The sequence below is a fragment of the Furipterus horrens genome, unplaced genomic scaffold (genome assembly GCF_987537825.1).
Source record: "Furipterus horrens unplaced genomic scaffold, mFurHor1.1.pri manual_scaffold_17, whole genome shotgun sequence".
Classification (NCBI taxonomy): Eukaryota; Metazoa; Chordata; class Mammalia; order Chiroptera; family Furipteridae; genus Furipterus; species Furipterus horrens.
The window spans coordinates 63,980,955-63,986,828 of record NW_028327187.1 but is presented as its reverse complement, the minus strand read 5'-3'; the positions used below and the strand labels follow the sequence as shown (position 1 = coordinate 63,986,828).

The 5,874-nt window shown below is 40.3% G+C and overlaps 1 pseudogene; it reads right to left on the bottom strand.

Annotated features, from left to right (window-relative positions):
* Positions 1 to 574: 574 nt before the first annotated feature.
* Positions 575 to 2,083, bottom strand: LOC149991132 (protein FAM98A pseudogene; annotated as a pseudogene).
* Positions 2,084 to 5,874: the final 3,791 nt, after the last annotated feature.

Genomic DNA, 5,874 nt, shown 5'->3' with positions numbered 1-5,874 from the left:
ATGTTAAAAAGACACATTTAAGAAAGAGAGGGATATCAAAACCATGAACAGTAAAATGACAACAAAGTCACAGCTATTCACAAATGAATCTAAAGAAACAAAAACAAACTAAGCAAACAACTAGAACAGAAACAGAACCACAGATATGGAGATCATATGAGAGGTTATCAATGGGGAAGGGGAAGGGGGAGAATGGAGGGAAAGGTGCAGAAACAAAGAAGCATAACTGGTAAGTAGAAAATAGGGAGATATTAAGAATAGTAAAGTAAACGGAGAAGCCAAGGAACCTATATGCATGACCCATGGACATGAACTAAGGGAGGGGGGATTGCTGGAGGGAAGGGAGGTACTGGGCAGAGGAGGGCAATGGGGAAAAAATAGGGACAACCATAATAACATAATCAATAAACTGTACTTAAGAAAAACAGAATTGAATGAAGACATACAAATGCTTGTGTCAAGCAGGAATCTGCTTCACACCTGTGGTCTCACATTCAGAATCCACAATAGACTCAGGGTTTTGAAACTTAGTTTCTATTACCTGAGCTCTAGCAAAATGTAAGGTTTTGTAGCTTCAACTAGTATGTCTTCCCTGTCCAAATCCAAAGTGATTATACTGATAACCTCTCTCTTGGAAGTGCTGTTCAAATTGTCCACCTTGGTGATAATTCTGACCCCCCTTCCTCCCTAACCTCCTCCATGGCCTCTGCATCCACTCCCTCCTCCCCAAGTACCTCTCCCTGAGACCACTGCCTCGATCACCATGGTGCCCACCATCTTGGTCTCTAATGTTCTGCTGGTATCCACCATCTTGGTAGGAACCTCATGTGTAAGTCGATGTTTGGAAGCCATTATAACCACTGACTTGATAGCCACCACTATGGCCACCATGATAGCCACCTGACTGGAAGCCCATATCTCAATAACTACCATCTTGATAGCCACCTCCTCCTCCACTCCCTCCATCTGTCCAATCTCTTTGGTGCTTATTTCCTCTTCCTCTTCCTCAACCACTGTGGTCATAACCACCACATTCACCTCTTCCTACTCCTTGTTTATGACCTTGTTCTCCGTATAAGGAATGTTCATAATTACCTCTCCCTCCTACTCAGCCCCCTGTTTTCTGATGAGAGCCATCTTGCCTTTTCTGCCATGGTGGCATCTCTGGGGGTAGAGGCTCAATTTCATTGGGTCTAACATATCTGTCAGACACCCTGCCCATCAACATATTATTGATGGCACAAGCAGTCTTTTCTCTTACAGAGCCACTATTTGTCCTTAAAATCTTTGAGAAGTCTTGTCTTGCAGCCAAAAGATGGGCAACAAGAAGTAGTACCTTTAGGAGATAAGACTGAAAGTCTTGGTTGTTAAACCTTTGCTAATTTCTCTGTTTGACTCTTAGCTCAGTCAGACCACCCAAAAGACTGGACAGTATATCCAAACATTTTATTAGCAGCTTTCTCCAAACTTCATATTAATTGGCTACAGCTTGGTTAATTGCTTCTATATTTTCCCAGTGGACTGATCTCATTGACTTCTTCAATAATTAGGTAAAACTTTTGCTAATGTTTCCTGTAATTATTTTTCAATCCTGCTGAAGAATTGGAACATAGTTATATTGGCTTGAGGTTTGGATATTCCTAGAGCAATACATACTCCTTTCAACTCTTGAAAGACCTCACTACTGCCTCCTTCTTGAGCTTTTTTGGAGGAGTATTCACACAGAGCATTCTGGTGGTTTCTAGTGCTGAGATGAGGTATGTGAGCAAAAAGAGGCAGTTCTTCTGAACAAGAAGGCACTCAGTCACATCTCCAGATGTCAGTGAAAGATATGGACAGTTCATGTCCTCTAGTTGCCCACTCACCTCAAGCTGGAATTCTTCAGCTTAATTTGGGCCATTAGTTGCTTGCACATTCTCCTCCAGTTTACAGAGCACCAGCCAAGCACAGAGTTTGGTAAACTCAGGGGAACTGGCTCCAGCAGAGACTGCCTGAGACAGAGTGCCATATTCTAACAATAGACCTTGTAACCTAAATCTTCCAACAACTCCAAGATGTCAGTCTCCATGAGGTCGCATTCCATGCTAGTCAGAAGATCTCTGATTGCTCTTTAATTACCTTCACACTTCACTAATATTTAATAATTTGACACATGTTATTCTCTGTCTATGACTGTCTTTTTCTACATCTCTCTATACACACACACATACATACATTTATTTAAATATTTTTCTTAACTATTAGAGATTATGCCTCATGAACCCTTCACTGTTTGTGTGTTTTTCTGAAAAACAGAAAATTTTTTTACATAAGCAAAGTACAGTTATATAATTCAGAAAATTTAATATTGATAAAATATCTTCTCTAACCTATGGTCCATATTCTACTTTTGTCTGTTGACTCATTTATGTTACAGCATTTCCCCCCCTCTTGTACACAATTTAATCCAATCTCATGTATTATATTTAGTTGTAATGTCTCTTTAGTCTCTAATCTGAAACATTTCCTGAGCCTTTGTTTTCATGATATTGACATTAAAAAAATGTAATTCTGATAGAACAATAAAAAATAAATTATAAAAAAATGCAGTTCTGTTTTTTAATACAATGTACTTCAATTTAGGTTTCTCTGATGTTTCCTCATAATTAGAGTCAAGTGAGACCTCTCTACATGCTACAAGGGTTGTATTGAATCTGTTTCAGGGAAGCACATCCAAAGGCATGCATTTTCTAATTGCCCTTTACTGACGAGGTTAATTTTGACCAACTGATCAATATATCAGCTGTTTTCTCTACTATATAATTGCTATTTTCCTCTCACAACTAATATGGAAACTTTGGGGAGACATTTTAAGACCATGCAAATATCTTGTTTCTCATCCATCCCCTTACTTTGTATTTAGTATCAATTGATGATTCTAAATCCATCATTCCCTCCAGGTTTATTAGTAGACATTCTCTCTGCCTGTTATCCTCTCTGTCTTTGTCTATATGGCTGTCTGGCTGCCTGGCTCTATTATTGCTATCAACTAATGGTTTCTTATTTTATTCAATGGGTTATTATTCATTACCTCCCTTATTTATTTTGATGCTCAAAGTGCTCCCAATTTGATCTTGGGGTGGAGGTTCTATTTGAGCTTATTGTTTCAAAACCTGACCCATTATTTTTAAAACTTTCTTACTTTTTAATAAAACAAGATACTCCAGGATCATGTTGTATCTTTCCTCCCCTAGCCTTGGCATCAGCTATTTCTCCAGGGAGCTATAGTTCTTTATAATGGTAAATGGTATTTAGAAACCAGATCTAGATACTAACTATGTTCATTGCCAATGTGGTATCATTGCTAAGGTATAATATTAATACTTCCAATCCTAATTTTGCCTTTCCCAACTTCCTTAATTTCATTTCCCTTCTTCCACAGTGAGAATGCTAACTCCCTACAACATCAACACATTCACTTAGTTGCTCAATCCTGCAGTGCATATAAATAAATTTTTACTACAATAAGTAAACACACTAAGGAGAATTCCAGTCAAATTTTGATTGCACATTTCAGGTATGGGCATTCTCACAAGAACACTGAAAATGGTTGGAAGAAAAGAGTTTCGTTTCGTTTCGGCAGCCGTCCGTCTCGAGAGACGATGGTGTAGCTTCTTAAGAGTCTATCTGCACCGCCGAGAATGGCTGTGCAGTCCGACTCGGGAGTGACACGGTATCTGTCTCCTCCCATGTTGAATCGACATCTTGCGATGACGCTGGAGTGTCCTCTCCAGTGAAGCTGAAGCTACAGAGCCTGGGCAGGGTGATATGGAGGGTCTGCTGTTGCCCATGCAGCAGACCCCCCCTCTCTTCGCAGCTGAAGGGTCCAAGGGAAAGACGGAGTCAATACAGCTTGGCTTCAGGTGCGCCGCAGGAGTTGCCGGTGTTGACTACAACGTCAAACCGCCGTAGGGACTCCGGCTCCGGATTTTCTGTCGGGGTTTACTCCCTTAGCCTTTCCCGTGAAGAGGTATGCCGCAAGGCAGTGGAGGTTTTTTGGAGTCAGAGTTTTCCTTCTCTGATGTGCCCTGACTGGAAGATCGAACCAGCGACACTTAGCTCGCAGGCCGACGCTCAATCAACTGAGCCAAACCAGCCAGGGCTGGAAGAAAAGAGTAAAGTCTAAATAATCACTTAGTTAATGGCAATATCAAGCCTCTAATTTATGTTTTGTTGAAGTAGCAGACCCATTGGGGAAATTGATGTGCCACTTAGTGGTATTTCATAAAGTCATTTAATTAATAAGTTTCATCACATACTTAAAAAATTGTTGAGGTTAGCTATCATGTTAAGTATTCTTACCACAACAAAATAAAATTTAAAAATTCCTTATATAGCAAAGAAAATTTGAACTATGTTGTACTTTGTAAGCACCATTTTGATCTTCCTTTTAAATTCAAATAATGAATGTAAAGTAAAACAACAAAACAGACACACACATTACCAGAAGAATACACTAATTTGCATAAAAATTCAGAGGGGTTGTAGAATACCTGATACATAGCCCTATAGAATACCTCAGATCATATTTATTAGAACTATTGCTTGTATGAAATACTAAACAACTAGACAAGTTTCATGATCACCTCTCTGGGTCAAGATTCCTATATGTTCTTAATACTATCGAATCACAATTTTATGGTGTGAAAATACCATGGAGTGTGTTTATTTTAACCCCTCTTTTTACAGAAAAAAGGAATTGAAGTCTACTGAGGGGAAATGACTTGTCCAAGAGGAGAAACGCTATTGGGGAAAGAGCATGGAAGGTACTTGTTGTAGAAAAGAATTTGAGTACAGGGTAGATGGTAGGATTGAACTATTTTATGTGCCATTATTACCCTGGGATTCAATGAATCTGTTTTCTGATAATCAGTATAATGATTGTGTACTCTACCCTCAGGGGTTATTAGATTGAGGAAATAAGAATGGAACTATGGAGAGCAGCTCTTTTTTGTTTTGCTATGTTATATATTAATTTTCTAAGACAGAATTTTTGGAAAGAAAAAGGTTTGGGAACTGTAATATTCAGTTGGAATGCAGAACATGACTCTATTACAGTCACAACTAATTGTCAACTTCTGGTCAAGATGGAGGCTTAAACTGACACGCTCGGTCTCCCTCTACAACTGAGTAGGAATACAACTACCTCAAAACAAAAGATAACCAGAAATTCCAGAAAATAAAACCACATGGAAGCCCAACGTTTGAAGTTATGAACCAGTGATGCTCATCTGGTCGGGTAGGAGGGGCGAGAAAATGCGGTGCTGTTCGCAGTAGCAGTGGGGATAGCGGCGATACTGAGAGAAATGCCTAAGGAGCAATTCCTGGCTGCAGTCAGGTCCCGGCAGCTCGCAATCCCAACTCTGGGGAGGGCAGATCCCCCATTGCCTTGGACGGAGAGGCCCAGAGGGCAGGGGGACAGATCCTGATCTCTCAGTGGAGAGTAACAGCAGGAATCCATCTTGGATCTCCGCCCCCACACAAAGCACCACAGTGCGGTGAAAAAGGTTGCCGATTGCCACCGGTCACCGGGCAGTGATAAGTGCATGGGGCTCCGCTCCCTATAGCCTTCCCCGGAAGCAAAGCTAAACACAAATCTGTCAGAATGAAGCAGACAACGATTGAAATCCCAGTGATGCATCTCATCATGCAGCAGATGAAGAAACTGACAGATGAACAAATAAGAAACCTATCAGAGGCTCAGTTCAGAGCTATACTCATAAGGTGGCTTACAGGATTAACAAAAGATTTGAAACAAGACAGGGAAGGAACAAAAGCTACTCATACTGAAACAAATGAAAACACATACAAGACAAGTGGTGAGGAAATAAAATC